At 43.8% G+C, this 17753-nt stretch overlaps 1 pseudogene; it reads left to right on the plus strand.

Moving 5' to 3' along the window:
• Positions 1 to 9162: 9162 nt before the first annotated feature.
• On the plus strand, positions 9163 to 11811 carry LOC145715041 (uncharacterized; annotated as a pseudogene).
• Positions 11812 to 17753: the final 5942 nt, after the last annotated feature.

Here is a 17753-nt window from a genome sequence, read left to right on the forward strand (position 1 = left end):
TCAGAAGATCCATTTTGAAGATTAAAAGCATTAAAAACAATACCTGCTCATAATATGTGCTCAGTAAGTACTAGTTGCTATTATTAGCTGTGACAACCAGAATACACGTTTTAACTATCCAGTTTCATGCATTACCCCAGAGGCAAGGATTGTTACTGTAGACCTTGAGCTCTGAAAGTGACATGTTTTGTTGGAAAATGGAGAATCACCACAGTGTGAGCAAATTTAATACAGTTTTGAAAAATTCTCTTCCAGTTTAACCTAGCATGGGTGAAACCAGTAGCTTGAAAAAAATGGCCGTTTTCTTTCATTTCACTAACAGGGTAATCACCACCCAGGACATGCTGGTGTTACAGAGAAAATACCATGGGGGTTGTTAATTTGGGTTTTGTGTTTACTGTGCTGTTCTTTCCGGTCTGATCCCTAGTTTTCTTTCTTTGATCTTTCTTTGGGCATTCCCTTCCTTCTCCTCCCCTCATGTAATGTCTAAAGTCAATTGCTGTCCCTTCTTCATACATCCTTGTGCTAGGGGATAAAGAAATTATACATGACTGAAAAAGCTTTATTTGCAGTAACGGTTTCATGTGCCTACTCTTAAAATCCTTTGACGTGTTTGAGATTGGGTAGAAAAAAGTGGGTTAATTGGGATATGACTTTTCTTCATATAGGCATCTTGATGAGAGTTTCTGCTAGGCTTGTGAGGTAGTCATGCTAGATAGGCACGGAGGTGGGACGGACCTCGACTCCTGGCCCTGCCACAGGCTAGCTGTGTGATCTTGGGCACTCCATTTGTTTCATCTCTCTGAGTTTCAGTATTTAGCATGCTTAAAAAGGGGGGTAAAGACATGTGCTGCTTCCCAAGGTTAAACATGAGGCTCAAATGAGATGATGAGTTAGTGTGCTCTAAGCAAATGTTGGCCAAGTGTTCCTTTCTTTAAAAATCGGTTGATGTGATTGGGACTCCTTTTGTAAGATCCATGAGCAGAGGCTTGGAGGAAAAGAAGATAAAAATGCTGCTTCTGTTTGTGTGTTTCTGAGTTGCCTGTGGCTGTAGTACTTGGCTATCTAACCAGGTGCTGCTTCAGCATGCATGAAATACTTCAAATGGGTGACAAGATGGTTTTTCTTTTATCCTAAACTTCAGGCTGTTGGAAGCATATCTGTGGAAGCCTGTGTGGTCTGAAAGCTTGAAGGCTCCACGAGAAGTCAAGTGTGCAAGGGAGCCCAGCTTTGAGCCAACCAGGGAAAGGATGGCTTAGCTCTCAAAGGAGCGTGCACGTTTCTCAGGTGATAGAGTAGAGAATAAAATGTGTCCCTTTAAACTCCACATTCCCCTGCTCTTCATCTTGTAAGAAAGTCTTTGGCTACTAGCAGTCTGGGCTCTGGAGCCAGCATAGTATTTTTCTTCTTTTAGTTTATCCTGGTTTATGATTTGCTCCCCTTCAACTGAAAAATTGTTTTTATTATAGAAAATGTCAAATATGTAAAAATCAAGAAAATAGTATATTATACCCCCATGTGCTTAGGATGTAGTTTTAAAAATTATCAAACAACTCATGTCTAATCTTGTTTCATCTGTCTTTCTTCCCGTTTTGTCCTTGCTCCCGTCTTCCCCTGGTTTATTTGAGACAAATCCCACACGTTGCATCTTATTTAAAATATCATCCTGTTTGTTTTTATTTTTTAAAAGTTTTATTGTCGTATAATTGGCATAACTTACAGGAAAGTAAAGTGTGCTATTTGGTAAGTTTATACATCAGTGTGGATGAGTATACACACAGATCATAAAGTATATACACACACATATCCATGAAACCACCACAGTCTAGACAGTGACCATATCCATCACTGAAAAGTTTCCTTGTGTCCCTTGGTCATCCTTTCCTCTTGCCCCTCTCTGCCACCCATTACTGATCTGCCTTCTGTCACAATATATTAGTTTCTATTTTTTAGAGTTCTTGATGAGTGAGATCATAAAGTAAGTACTTTTTTTTTGATCCAGATCCCCCCACCCTCCCGCAGAGGCATAGTCTTTGTCTATTCTACCAATATCGTCATGCTGTGACTAGGTAGCATTTAGGAAGCTGCACGACCCTTTAGCAGATATTATAGTAATCCCGGTGAGAAATGGTGGCTTGGACCAGCGTGGTTACCATGGAGATGATAGCTGCCACAATTAGAGATCTGCTTTGGAGGTAGAGCTGATCAGATCGGCTGGATTTAGGGATTAGGGCGGGTGTGGGGGTGGGGGTGGGATCCAGAATTACTCCTGAGGATTCTAGCTGGAGCACACGAAGAGAGTGTGATGAAACGGAGGAGACTCAGTGAGGAGCAGCTATGTATGATCTTTCCCGATTCAGTCCTTCCCTGGATGTCCATTGCTTCTTCAAAGCTGTCATTATTATCATTGGTTGATTTGAACCAGTACTTGAACGGCGGATGAAAAAAACTGTATTGGGAGCACTTTAAGATATTTACAGGTTTACTGGGTGTTATAAGGAATGATATTAAATAAAGGCTAGTTGCCATTGTCAAATTCAAAATAATGAATGTCAGTGTTCTCCTCAGATGTTGGTAGTATCATCTGGTCCAGGTAAGGAGAGACTAAGAAGTACAGAGGCAAATCACATTTTTAAGAGCTTTTAAAATCTGCTTGAGGTGAAGTTCACTCCACTTTTTTCAGGTCTCCAAGAATTTTTTTTGTGCTGGTTTTATCATTGAAAATGTTCTGCTAATTCTGATGCTGTGGTGATAACATCTGCACACAGTGACTAGCTTTGTGAATTTCATCATAAAGTAGGATAGCCTGTCTTCCTTCTACAGGGTTATTAACATGTCGGGTGTTTTATTAGAACTTGGACTCCCTTTGGGTGTTTGGCCTTAAAAAAACTGAGTCAAGTGATATCTTTGGTTTTGGAAATTTAGAAAGTACACGCCACCTGGATTATTAAGTTTATGGGCACCTTTGGGAAACCTGATTAGTTACAGAACTAATACTATAAGATAGTAACAACAACTGCAAGTTTATTGTTATACTTCCAATGAAGTAGGTACTATCATCATCTCCATTTTTCTGGGGAAGAAGCTGGGATGCAGACGGGATACCTGAATGAGACCTAGACTAGTTTTACAATCGGTGTTAGCTCTGTAACTTGGACCCAGGCAGGTAGTCTGGCTGCAGAGCTCATGCTTTCATTAAGAGATAATATTTTCATCAAGAGATGGTACTCCTGGGTGGCTCAGTTGGTTAAGCGTGCTTGGGATTCTCTCTCTGTTGCTCCCCTGCTTATGCTCACTCTCTCTCTCTCTCTCTCTCTCTCTCTCTCTCTCCATCTCAAAACAAATAAAAATGTGTTATTTTTTTAAAAAAAGAGATAATACTTGAGGTGGATCTTGAAAGATGAAGAGAAGTTTAATGGACAGTGGGGACTGGCATATAAGGTAGAAAGAATGTAGTATCAATGCGGGGACATGAGAAACTTATTGGCCTGGGAGCTGATGATGAGAAATAATTTTGGTAATGCCGGTATGACCAGAAAGATGTAGGGCCTAAAAAAAAAATACCTGTTTTGGTTATCCAGAGCAGCTTTTTCACTGATAATCTTATGAGGTCTTTAAAAAGTCTCCTTGAAATGTTGAATAAATGCAGGAGATCCCATTTCTGTTTTCTCAGTTCCAAGGATCTCAGATGGGAAGCTTCTGAACAAGCTGATCTCAAAAGCATTTTCTGATTTCAGCCAACCTAGGTTTTGCCATCCAGGAGTAAATTCACTGCTCTCACCTTTTCTGCTCAGCTCTGAGTCCCTTTCGTGTTAAAAGAGATCTGCTTGCTACTTTTAAACTGAATAGTATTTCCAAACCTGTCCCCACTGTCAGTAGTTGAAAGGCTAATAGTCAGCTAGCATCTGAATACCATTGGAGTGGTACCTCACTTATTTGGTTCATAAAAGGATGACGGTTGTAAAAAGGAAAGTGTATGATGTGGTGGTTTAGCCATGTTTTGGAGGCTAACTCTTGTTTCCTGCTTTAAAAATGCATTTTGTTATTTCCTAGTTAAGAATCGATTATAATGAGAAGGTAGTAAATGCAAAATAAAAGGTGCTTTTAGGTTTTAATGCACAGTGCTGTTGCTGAGTATCAGTGAAACAGATTTCTTTTTGTTTTTGTTTTTGTTTTTTAAATGAATAGGTAGTTTGTGGATGTGAATTTCAAAAGGTACACATGTTCATCCTGTATCTCAAATCCCTTCTTTCCTCCTCAAGCAACTTTAATTGTTCTTTAGTGGCCCCTTTTATAAAGGGAGTCTATGCTTGTATTAGCACGTATGAGTGTGTTATTGTTTCTAGGATTTTGTTATGGAAATGCTAACTAGAAAGAGTAGAGAGAATATTATCTCTTGCCAGTCATGATAGCAACGAGTGTGTGTGTGCATGCGTGCCTGCGCGCGCGCACGCAAGTGGGCAGATAATCTAAATAAGTGTTTACTTTTCACCTAAAAAATAATAAACATCCACATTAACAAATTTGAACCCATACTGAAGAAAAAGAGTAGTTAAATAGAAACTGACTAGGCCCACCTTTGGATTTAACAAAGACTTCAAGCAGCTACTATATTTAAAGAACTAAAGGAAAATGTACTTGGAAATAACAAAGACTTCCAGCAGCTACTATATTTAAGGAACTAAATATACAAAGATAGAGTAGGAAACATGATGTGAGTCCACCGAGAATCACAATAGACAAAGGGAAGTGATTTTTAAAAAAGTGAAATTTATGGAATTGAAAAATACATTAACTCAAATAAAATTTCACTAGATTAACTCAGTGGATTAGAAATAGAAGAAGGAATATGTGAACTTGAAAGTAAATCAAGGGAAATGTGCCAAGCCAAAGAATAGAGAGGGGAGAAAAATTGGACACCAATCAGTAGAGCACTGTGTGACAATATCAGGTGCTCCAACAGAATTATGTAACACATGTATAATAGGTGCCCCAGATGGAGAGGAGGGAGAAAAAGGGACAAAAATATTACTGAACTAGTTGTTTACATACCAAATTTGATGAAAATTATCTGAAATATCCAAAAACTTGAAATAACTTCAATTTGGATGAACACAAAGAAGAACACACCTAGACAAATCATAGTTACACTATTGAAAATATATTATTTTGAAAGTAGAAAGAGGAAGCTCCTTATCACATATATGGCAAGAATAATGTGACTAATGGCTGATTTCTCATCAGAAACAATGGAAGCCCGAAGATGGTGTACTGATAAATCCGAAGTGCTGAAAAAAAACATCAACTAAGAATTCTGTGCCCAACAAAACTCTCCTTTAAAAATGAAGATGAAGAAATTAGGCTGTTTCGGTCGGCCTGCTACTCTTCGCTGGCTAGGAATTCACCACGTGCGGAGAAATGGTCTTGGCGGCCAGACAGCAGGCCCCGGTTTTCACAACTGAGGTCGAGCTACGAGGCTGAAGTATTGTACTTCAGGTGTGAAATGGCACCTGTACTGTTGAACTCCATCATGGGGAAACCCGCAGCAATGCACTGGGGAGGCAGTGTGGGGTGCGTCTGTACACTCTGGGAGGAAGCCGGGTGACGTCCCAGAGGAGGAGACTGAGCAGGTACCCCGAGGGTCCAAGCTGACTGTGCTAAATTCTGCCTGCTTGGCTACACACCTGGATTTCACACATTGGTCCTCGGCACATTGAAGCTCTGTGTGGCCAGCGTCATGGGACACCTGGATCAGAAACCGTGGCGGTGGGGACTCCCTTCCTGTGCACGTGCTGTGTACCGGGCTCCAGGCTGAGCATGACACAGAGGTCATCCTCACTTTCAAACTGATGATGGGCAAGCTGAGACATCAACTGCCCTCCAACATCACCCATGCAATTGAAAGTGGCTGAGGTGTTGGGCCTCGTCTGAGCATCTGCTTCCCAGATCACTGGCTGTGCCGTCAGGCAGTCTGGGAACAAAGCCTGGTGTGGGCACTAACAGGTGACAGGGGCTTGGACACCTGCTTGGCCTCTCTGCACCTCAGCCTTCTTGCCCACAGGTGACACCATAGGGGTTCCGTTGGGAAACAGAGACGGTGTGAGTCTGTGGGCTCTAAGGGGTCCTTTTTCTTCTCTGCTCCCCCACCAACTTCTTGGGTGTCTTGGCCCTTAAGGAGATCAGGAAGAAATGGAGAGATTTTGCCGTGGGATATGATGGCTTAATAGGGCAGGATTCGGAGACTAGGGAGTTTGGCCCTAAGTTTGGCCACGTGCCGACCAAGGGGTGCAGGCCACCTTTCGAGGTTCTGCCTCTCCCTGCCACCCTGATCGCGGTGTGAAATCCAAGAACAGGCAGAAAGTCATTATCAGGACTTTCAAAATAAGATCATCAAGGAAGTAAATAAGACTAGGTCTCCAAACAGAAGAAACGCATCCTCTTCTCCACAGCCTTTGGGGTCTTAATGGCCAGGTAAGGGGTTCGCCTTTGGGCAAGCTTGACCTCCCGCTGCCCATGGACCATCAAAGAGGCACAACCACACAGCTTGGAATCCCTTACCGCCACTGACACGCCACACTGGGTGCCCCCGCTGGCCGTGCTCCTGCCTGACCTCTGCATTCTCAGACGCTCAAAGACGAGGAACGGTGCCGGCTGCTAAGAGGACGGAGTATTTCCTCTGTGCGCCAGACACAGGAGGCCAGGTGCATGCTCCAGCCTCAGCTTTGCCACTAACCGTCTGGTCAACCTCCGTGAGTCCTGTTCCCTGGCGATACAGCTTCCCCGCCCCAGAACTGAGCTGTCTGATCGCAGTCAGATCACCCAAAGCACACAGCACTCGTCGGGCAGTCAAGGCCACACTGCCCGCAGCCACACATGTGCTGCATCCAAGGTGCCACGTGCATTCGCTCACTTCCTCCTGTGGCGAGGGTGATACCGCTCAACAAATGTTTTTTTCTTTTCTATTTGCAATAATGTTGCTGGCATGCATGACAGAATGATGATTTGGGGCAGCTTCATTGCTTAAAGGAAAATGTTCAGTGATTTTTGGTCCGATGGGTGAAAACACAGGTACTGAAATGTTAAATGTTCCTCATCAGGTCCTACCTACGATTTGAATTAGCCTAGCAAGTGGCTTTCTTACACTGTATAAAAGTATACCTGCTGGACCCCCCATGGTCCCTTCCTATAGGGTCCTCAACCTCGGCACTGCTGACGGGGGGGGCAGACGGTCTTTCTTGGGTGGGGGAGGTCATTTGGTGTGCTGTGTGACGTTTAGCAGTATCCCTGGCCTCCACATGCTACGTGCCAATGGCAACAACCAAAAGTGTCTCCAAACATTGTCAGATGTCCCCCGGGGTGAGGGGGAAATTCACTGCCCATTGAGAACCGCTCCCCTGCACCAACTCCCCCAAATGTAGATGGAGTGAAGCATGATTGCTATGATAGAGATTTTGGTTGTTTCAGTTTTTAATTAAAATTTCTAACCTCAACGAAGAGATGCCATCCAAATGTTGAAAAACTGACTTCTTCAAAACTTTTGCTTTCCTCCCATTTAATTTATCTCCTTTGAATGTGATTCTCTGACGTTTACAAGCATTTGGTCAGCATGGATGGGGGTAATTACCTGCGAACCTCAAGCCCTCCGTGATCGGGAGAGGACACCTTTGCTTCCAGGGTGGTGCTGAGCAAGGCTGTCTCATCTTGGGTAGACGGATGTTGCCCTTGATTACATTTCAAAGAAGCAAGGACACCTGTGATTTGATTATCTGGACGGAGCGGGTGTACCATAGGTGATCTTATTCTCTCAAATCAAGGACTTGTTGCAATAAGTAAAAAGAAGAGTAACGTTTGGCTGAAGGCAGTGTAGTGTGATGGAAATTAATAGCATTTTCACACTCTGAAGACGGAAACAGCGAGGCATAGAGAGGTTGCGGCACTAGCCCAAGGTCACAGAGCTGGGGAACAGCAGTACAGGGTTGAGAATCCCGGGGCGTCCCCCACCCGGAGGCTGCGCTCTAACGCTGTTCCGTATTTCCTCTCTATTAACGTGATATGGGGGCACCCGGGTGGCTCAGTCGGTTGAGCATCCGACTTCAGCTCGGGTCATGATCTCACGGTTCGTGAGTTTCAGCCCCGCGTGGGCTCTGTGACACAGCTCGGCGCCTGGCGTCTGCTTCGGAATCTGTGTCTCCCTCTCTCTCTGACCCATCCCTACTCACGCTCTGTCTCTCTCTGTATTAAAAATAAATAAAAACATTAAAAAACATTAAAGTGATATGGCATTATTTGCTGTACCTAAACAAGCCTGGGTTCTGCAGAAACACGGATTGATTTGTTTACTTGAGTCGTGAGGTCTCCTCTTGGTGGCTTATCACAATTAGCTGGGAAGTGTCTGAAGCAGAGCAAGTGTATGTTCCCTCAGGCCCCTCTGGAAACTCACTCGGGAAACCAAAACCGAAGTGTACAGATGGGCAAGCGGGGTTCGGTCTGCTAAAACTCGGTGTGCAGGTGTCTGCATATCCCTGTGTAACATGATGAATGCATTTCCCACGGAGGGTACCGCCTGGATTCGGAAGCCTTGTTTGGAGCACGTAACAAGCCGGGTCAAGAAGAGAAACAGCTTCCGGGGCAAGATATGCCATGGCCTCCGGGCCCTCTGGGCCCTAGGCAGCAGTTGCTATAGAAAGGCCCAGGCATATGTTCTGGTGAGCACGATGGGAGTGAGATTAGTCACGATCTTTACTACTGGTTTAGGGCTCCAGTCAAAACCGTGTCTCCATAGAAAGGAAACCAACCATCTCCATAAAAGTTAATCCATGATTAAGGGGGTGGAAAAAGCCAGTATATTTATAGTGACACAGGAATCAGGAATGGAACATAGAGGCCTTCTGTATTTAGCTCTTTCTGCTTAAATAATGCGGCAATGGGAGAGTTTTTTGTGGGAATGTGTAATTTAATATCATTGAGTGAGGGAATTGGAACGCTTTACCCGCTCTACTATTGAATGACACACTCTCAGGCCAGAAGCGGACTTGTGTCAGGACCGAGCTGAGGTCTCCACGGGAGCCCAGTGGGGAAACGGAGGCACAGTGAGGGTTGGGCACAAAGGGCAGGAACGAGGACTGTTTTGTAAATCCGAGCGTGAGGCACGGGCCGGGCGGCATGAGTGCAGAAGATCTTCCGGCTGAGGGCAGGGGTGAGATGCACCTGTGTAGACAGTCCTTCCACACTCTGCGGTCCCTCCTCGGCGGTCAGCATGGGGCCAACCCTTTGCTGACACTGTCCGGGCCCACAGCCGGGGTTTGAATCTCATAGTGAAGACTTTTCATTTTGGGTAGAGGATTCCCAGCCCCATCAAATCTCCCCAAACCCTGTGAGTTTCCTATCGTTGCTCCTGCACAAATTTCTGTAAACATCGCACTTTGGAACACCACTCGTAGTTGCCACATGTCTCAGCGTCGGGGTCCAGGCAGGCCCTTCCTGTGGTCGGGGTTTCCCACGGCTGCAGCCAAGGAGCAGCTGGGCCTCCCAGCTCCTATGGAGCCCAGCTCCAAAATGTGTTCACTTGCTTGTGGCCCCGGCTCCTGACAGATGGCCCTCCCTGTGGGCCATTCACAGCCTGGCTGTTTGCTTCTTCAGAGCCAGCACAAGCATCTTGTTCTACTGGCAGTCTCCGATGTCAGAGAAGGATGAGATGCTCTTATAAAGGACTTTCCATCCCTGGGTTAGATCAGGCCCACCCAGGTCGAACTCTATTTAATTATAGCCAGAACAATAGGGACCTTAACTGCACCCAACATCCCTTCACCGTTGTCATGATATCATGTGCTCACGACAGTGACTTCTCATCCCCTTTGCCCTATTCTACTGGTCAGAAGCAAGTCCTTGGTCTGCCTGCTCTGGAGGGGAGGGGATTTGTACCAGGGCGTGACTCATCAGAGGTCACCTTCGGGGAGGTAGGTCTGCCACACCCTCTCAGCCCTGGCTCCAGATCCTTTCAGGGCACAGCGATTGGAGGAGGCCTGGAAAGTTAGAAGTGTGTGTGTTTTGTTCAGCTCTGGTATTCCCAGCACCCAGGCCCGGGGGCCCCAGATGGTCCATAAGCCTCCTTCCACTTTGCTTCCAGCTTAGGTGCTCCAAGGAGGCAGGGGCTACATGTCCCATAGAGGGGGCCCTGGACCACTCCCCCCACCCATTCATCCATCTGTCCGGGTGTCATGGCTGACTGTGTGCCTACAGTGTCTCCGTCCCTACCCTGGCCCGGAACACCACACTGGGCCCCAAGTTGCTAATAGTTCAGTGCATGTGGTGGTGAGGGGGGACCAAGCCTGTCTTAGTTTCTGTGGGCATTACCCATGTCTCCTGGCCTGGCACACAGAAAAGAGCAGTCTATTGGTTGTCATAGCTCGGAAGTTGAGGGATGGCCTGTCTTCAGGCACAGCTGGGTCCAGGGCTCTCAGTCGTGAAAAATACGCAATCAATAAAGTTCTTTTCTGTCCCGTTCTGCTCTTCTGGCGGGTAGACTGAGCCTCCTCGGCTGTGGGCTCTTAGCAAACACCACACAGCATCTACAAACTCCCCTGCCAGCTTGTGACATCCTCAGGCACAGACTAAGTTCACACACTCCTCAGCAGGGGACGGTGATTCACATCACCCCCCCTTGTCCCCTCCTTTCAGCCAAGGCCTCGCTTTGTACCCTGTCACTTGCTGCCCTACACTTGAAGGTGGAGCCCACCGTGATAAGATATGCAGACATTGTGACCTCACAAAGCGCCTGGTCTCCTAGCAACTGCGGTGTAACTCTCACAGCCTGCCGCCTGATTTGGCTTCATGGTAGGAAATTCATCAGGGCCCTGCGGCGGCCGCGAGACCTGGCAAGCGCGGGCGGCCCCTAGTGGCCTCACATCCTGAGCAGCAAGAAGAAGCTGGGGGCGCTGGCCCCAGGAGGCCCTGGCCCTGGCAGCAGGGGACGGAGCCTCTAGCGCTGCAGGAGGGGCCGCCCTGGAGGCGCCTGAGGAGAAGATGGTGTACACGCGGAGGCAGCAGCCCCCGGAGGCCTGCCTCCAGACGGGCCGCCCAGCTGCCAGGCGGAGGCGCCACGGAGCCCGGACGGTGGCAGTCGGCCAGAGGAATGTGCCGCCCCTGCCGCCGCCGTCCCGCGAGGACAGCAGCCCCCGCAAGCCCATGGCCCCCGGGCCCTCCTCCGGGGGCCGCACCCTGGAGTAGAGTGGGAGGGCGGCCACCCCGACGTTGACCACCTTCCCCACCATCCGCGTAGTTGGCGACCTGTGAGTCGAGAGCAGCCTGGCAGAAGCGCGGCGCCAGACGCGCCAAGTCCTGGGAGTGAACCTGGAACCCGTGGTGAGACTCCGCCGCTTCCCAGTGCCTGGGCGTGAGATGCAGGTCACCGCCGCGCGACCTCTCAGCCCCGGGACGGGTTGTGCCTGGAGGGATGAACCAGGGACAGCCGGGACCGCGTCCCCTAGTGCACTTTATGGGCGAAGAAGCACCAGGCGGTCCAGGCCCGCGCCCCCGGGATGCGGCGCCGCCTTCTGGGACTCCCAGGCAGCTGTGCCCTCTGCTGCCTCCCAGCACCGGGTCTGCGGAGGGAGGATACCCCTGGACCACAAGGGAGGTCCCCTTTCTTCCTAACCCAAGATTGAGATGTCTCCAGGACTGTAGGGGCAGATCCATGTTCTCTCTTGTTCCCTCATTGGTCTGAAGTCGTCAGACTTCCACCCCCACCCCCTCCAAAGGAATTTGGTTCCATGCTTGTGTAATAAAGCTAGAATTTCCTTGCTGTTCACCCACCTCCTGGCTCCTCCGCCCCATTTGTTTTTTCTTTCTTTCTTTCTTTCCTTTTTTGACTGCCACTCTTTCTGGACGAAAGATCGAATATGTGTGGAAAGTTGTTGGCAATAGTTGGTATTCTCAATACCAATTGCAATAGTGGGTATTCTCAATCCCACACCTTTCTGAGTTTTAACTGGATTCCAACGCTTTGACCAAGGATATTGTCTAAGAAATTCAAGTGTATCACTGTTAATAATGTAAGGATTTGTATGGCTTTGAATGTCATGGGCTCGGTGATTACAAACCAAAAGATTCAAAGTTCAACTGTGTACACATTCTTAAGACGTTTCTAAAGATTTTATATTGAAATGTAATGTTTGTGTTCACTGAGCTCCTAAAGGAAATGGTAGACACTCGGGAAGTTTTGTTTAGTAAAATTAACTTGGGAAATTCTTTATAAGTGGGTAAAAATGAAAGTGCATTGAGAAACCACACGGTTTCTATTAAAAACCAATGAGTGAATTTCAAAAAAGAAAGAAAGAAAAGAAAGAAAGAAAGAAAGAGAGAGAGAGAGAGAGAGAGAGAGAGAGAGAGAGAAAGAAAGAAAGAAAGAAAGAAAGAAAGAAAGAAAGAAAGAAAGAAAGAAAGAAAGAAAGAAGAAAGAAAGAAAAAAGGTGCTGGTTATGGACATGGATGGAATCCACTCGGAAATGACTTGGCCTTGTACCAATCTCACATACTGATCTGGGAATCTTTCCAGGATAATTTATTTTAAAATGGAAATCACATAGGATAAATGAGTAGGGGTAAGCGTGGTGACTAAGCCTCCATACATAATAGCCGTTGGAATTCTCTGAAGTATTACAGATCTAGAGTGGTGGTACATTTTTTTTTTTTTTTTTTTGGCACCAAATAACTGGTGGAGGTTGTCTTTGGGCAAAATAGATTTTCCTCACTTGTTTTTGTCGTTGTTGTTGGATAACAGGAAATATCCACATTACCATGCATCACTGTTATAAATATCATGGCAGTTCATTAACAGTTTTGCTCCAGGACTTTCCATTATTATCTTATGTCCATGCACAGTTATGTTAGCAGGTATTGGTCTTTTGTTTGACAATCAAAGACCACAGGGATCAAACAGGAGAGCCACACAGAGTACTTTTCACTTTTATGATAGTGTTTATGTCCTGTGGCCCAGCATGGAATTCTTGATTATCCAAGTGACCTCCGTTATTGGTGGCAGCAAGACTTAATGGTGTTTAGTCAGTGGTGCTGCAGCCAGATTTTACTGCGATATCGGAAGGGCCAAGGAGTGATTTTGTACCACTATTCTTTCAAGTTTAAGTATTCTGCAATAGAACCATCCATCCCAGGCTGAAACATGACCTACTAAATCTTCTATATTACGGTTTCTCTCTGCTTGGCACCTTTTTAGGGGAATAATGAGAGTTGTGATTTTTTTCTAAATTTTCTTTTAATGTTTATTTATTTTTGAGACAGAGAGAGACAGAGCATGAATGGGGGAGGGTCAGAGAGAGAGGGAGACACAGAATCTGAAGCAGGCTCCAGGCTCCAAGCTGTCAGCACAGAGCCCGACGTGGGGCTCGAACCCACTGACTGTGATATCATGACCTGAGCCAAAGTCGGAAGCTTAACCGACTGAGCCACCCAGGCACCCCGAGAGTTGTGATTTTGACTCTTGGGCTTGTAGAGTTCAAATGGCATAGCTTCCTAATATACAGTTTCCCAGTAAGCCTCATATTCTTTTTTTCACTACTCAATGATAATGTGTTGTTACAAATACTGCCACATGAGTAAATAAAAGTGAATAATTATTTAAAAGATGCAGAGGGTTAAATTATACTCGTTTCATAGGAAGCTTATATAAATTTTCGTTACTAGCTTCCATGGCCAGTGGTATTTCAAATACAGAGGTTTTTCTCCCCCACCATTCCCAAATTAACTGTTTTAGCTAATTAGCCCCTGAGGAAAAGATACATATTTGTACAACTTCCCTATTGTATATAATTGTATAGTAATTAAAAATGAATCCAATGACCATATTAGAATGTAATTTCAACATACAGCTTATCGAGGTAGCTTCCCAGAGGGTTTTGAAATTAGATGTAGCTGGGAGGATAACTTTGCTCAGCACAGCTTTGAAACACAACCATTGACACCATGCAGTTATTTGAACTTAACTGAGAATCTTAGTTTTTCCCTGCTATACCTTGTTACTTTATTGCACTTGAACTTGCATTCATGCTTTGGGTTATCTGGGCTATCTGATTTCGGTTTGGATCTGAATGTCCATCCTAAATTCAATATGTTGTTTAGCTGGTCCCTTAAAAATTTTTGCCATTTCTAGTTTAAAAAACAGGATGGTAAAAAAAAAAAAAATCTTTGTTTTTTCCAAGTTTTTAGCAAAACTTTGCTGAAGTTTTGTTTTACAACTTATAAAATGTGAAGACACAACTAATATAGTTGATTCATCTATTAATAGGAAAATGAAAGTATTTTATGTATCCTTTTGGGCAGACCGTGAAAAGGAACTTGACACGGTGGCCTTTCTGCTGAGGCATTCATTTACTGTCTTCTAAAACGAGTCTGTGCTTAGGTTGTACAGATTTTTGAAATAAATCCCATAGTCTTTATTCATTCTCGTACCTTTATATCTCATATTGCACAAGTAAGGAGGAAGTTTATGACCTTGCTATGCTTGAGTGCCTATATGTGGTGACTGGCACCTCAAATACGCTTCTGAATTTCTGATGTCATTTTTATCCCCCTTCTGCTTGTCACCCACCAACTTAATTTTCCTTACAGAACCAGTAATGTTATAATTGAGGAGAGCAAGCTTCATTGTTGTTTACTGTCACTCTTGTGCTGTGTGTTTTGTCCAAGTTTGAGTACACAATTGTTCCAGTATAATTTAAACTGGTGGCTGACACATATTGATTTGCTGTGTGCAAACAATAGTACTATTGTTCTGAACACTGTTGAATAAAAATGCATGAAACATATTTGGATACAAAGAAATCTGAGCAATTTTGAACTCATAGTTTTTGGTGTTCCAAGGATTGCCACGGAGCTCTGAAAATCAGTGTTTTTAGTGCATATATAATTTATATATATATAATATTTATATCATTTAGTGGGTATAATATTATATAGGGGATATATATATATATATATATATATATATATATATATGTATATGTATATACGTATATATATATATAATATATGCTTTCTTGGTGTGCTTAAAATATTTTTGGTAGATTGTCATGTCTTATGGGAATTAGAACTCAGTTGTTTGTCATGGAACTGAATTGTGTATTTGGACAGTTTAATGTGCACTTATGATTAAGATTTACGATCTGCTTGTACTTTTCTTTTTAATGTATTAACTGTAAATATGCATTAGAGAATATACAGTGTCTGGCACTTCTAATGATGTTGGAAAGTTTTTGAAATGGAATCTTATGTTTGCATGTGAACTGCAAAGCAATGTGAGAAATTTTTATTTCTTTTGTTAACGTCAACACCCTGTAAGACTGGAGATATGGTTTTTATGCTATTTTTGGAGTCAACAGTTTGTCAATATCAAGTCTGATGATCTAGTGAATCTCTGAGACAATGCTTCATGCCAGAGTCCAAACCAGTACCCAGTTTGCCACAATAAAGACTTTAAAACTGCATCAAAGTTCATTTTGAGTCCTAACTCCAACCCCCTTATAGTAGTGATAGAAAGCCTAACACTCACGTATTTTTATATTATAAAAGAACGTAAGTGTGCTGCATAAGAGTAGCAGCAGTAAAGGCTGTCTTAGAGAATAAAGTAAAGCCAGAATTTTCATTACAGCCTAGCGGGTAGACGTAGACTGCTAGCAAGGGCAGGATTCATAGTATTATGTGCCCTGGATTTGTCTTTGTGTCTGAGTTCCTATCAATATTTGGAGGCAGCAGCGTACTAACTGTGGATCACATTGCCTGCGGTGGGATGAAAGATTGACCACTGGAAACCATTAGAACTGTATGTAAGTTACAGAAATGCTCTGTGCTTTAGCTTCCTGAAGAATCACATGTGGTTAGTAAAATAAACTATTGAACTACTGAAAGGATTAAAAAAGGATGTTAATGGGTGAACACATAGAAAATGCTTCATAAATGCTATTAATTGGAGGCATGTGGGCTGAAAATAAATATATATGCTGAGAGGTACTTGTGAGTTTAACATCCTGAAAATAGAGTGTGGTCTGAGAAAGCCAAAAGACAAATGATGAGAAGGTAATGTATGAGTGGGTTTAGTTGAAGAAAGAGACAGCAGGAGGTGAGGTTAAGTTGATTTATTAGGTAGTTTTCACTGTTGGAGGTTTTCTAGACTTCCTTAGATATTTGGGGTTTTTTTGTCCTTTGTTCTGAAATATATTTAAAACATACTGTTACGTATATTAAACTATCTGAGAATTTATACAAATAATAAGAGTTACCGATCACGGACTTGACAAATGTCAACACGAAATTTTCATTTTGGGTAAGCTCGGTAATGTTTGCTTTAAATCCGTGTGAGTTTACCTGTACAAAACTAAATTTGAAGCAATATGTGTGAGATTTGTACTTCCTGTGTTAAAGGAGACAAGTAAGTGCACTAGTTAGATTTGAAATAGCAGAACGTTGTTACCATAGGGAAACGATAGCCTCACAGTTGAAGCATGGTCAAACTCATCTTTAGATTTGGATCTAATGCCTGTGACTTAGCTCTCATTCCACTCCCACCTGCAGAAGGAATAACAACATATTCTAGGTTAGGGAGCAAGTCAAAGTTACAGTAGCTGAAATTAACAATAAAAGAATTTCCCTAAATGGAATTTATCCGGTGGTAAGAAGATCAAAACTGAGCCTGGCTGCAGATTTTGCAAGAGCAATGACTTCTCGTCAGCACTCCCTTGTCTTGGCAATGTCACCTTACACAGAAATTTATAACATGCGGAACATATCCAGAGCCCAAAAGGAAAGCAGTGCTCAGAACAATATGGGACAGTATGGCTCCCAAGCAAATTTGAATAAATATTCTAGGGGACTCAAAACTGAACTTCTTTTACTTTGAAAGGTATTCATAGAAATGTTAATGTTGAGATTCTTCCAACTACTGAAATAGGTTATGTAAAATGTGTATAAAGTACCTATATTTATATGTTTATATTTAGATTTATTTTTTATATAATTTAAATATATTTATGTTTAAAGTACATATTCTTTAAATGTTTAGTAGAGACAGTACAGAAAAAAAGGGTGTGATTTAGGGGTCTGCACTCAGATTAAAATAAGATTACGGAAGTATAGTATACATTCAAAAGGACATATATTATTTTTTTCATGTTTGTTTATTTTTGAGAGAGAGACACCGTGTGAGCAGGGGAGGGCCAGATAGGAAGCCACAGGATCGAAGCAGGCTCCAGGCTCTGAGCTGTCAGCACACAACCTGATGTGGGGCTCGAACTCACAAACCGTGAGATCATGACCTGAGCCAAAGTTGGACACTTAACGACTGAGCCACCCAGGCACCCAAAAAGGACATATATTATTAAAAGTATTCTGAGCACAGCTTGATGAAGTTAAGTTCAATATACTTGTGGAACCTGCACTCATTAAACAAGGTACCAGTACCCCAAGAGACCACCTGTGCCTCTTTCAGTCACCGTCTATCTCTCCTTTGGGACAGCAATTATTCTGACTTCTTACAGAATATACAACTTTTGCTTGTTTTGGGACTATATAGAAATGGAATTATGTGTCCTACACCTAGCTTCTTTCACTCAAACTTATGTTAGTGATATTCATGTTATTGTGTGTATAGATCCTTTATGCTCATTGGTGTATAGAATTTCCTTATATGAATAGTTTACAATATTTCTGCAACACTTGGTGGACATTTAGGTAGGTTCTGGCTTAGG

The sequence above is a fragment of the Panthera onca genome, chromosome Y, assembly GCF_046562875.1.
Source record: "Panthera onca isolate mPanOnc1 chromosome Y, mPanOnc1 haplotype 2, whole genome shotgun sequence".
Lineage (NCBI taxonomy): Eukaryota > Metazoa > Chordata > Mammalia > Carnivora > Felidae > Panthera > Panthera onca.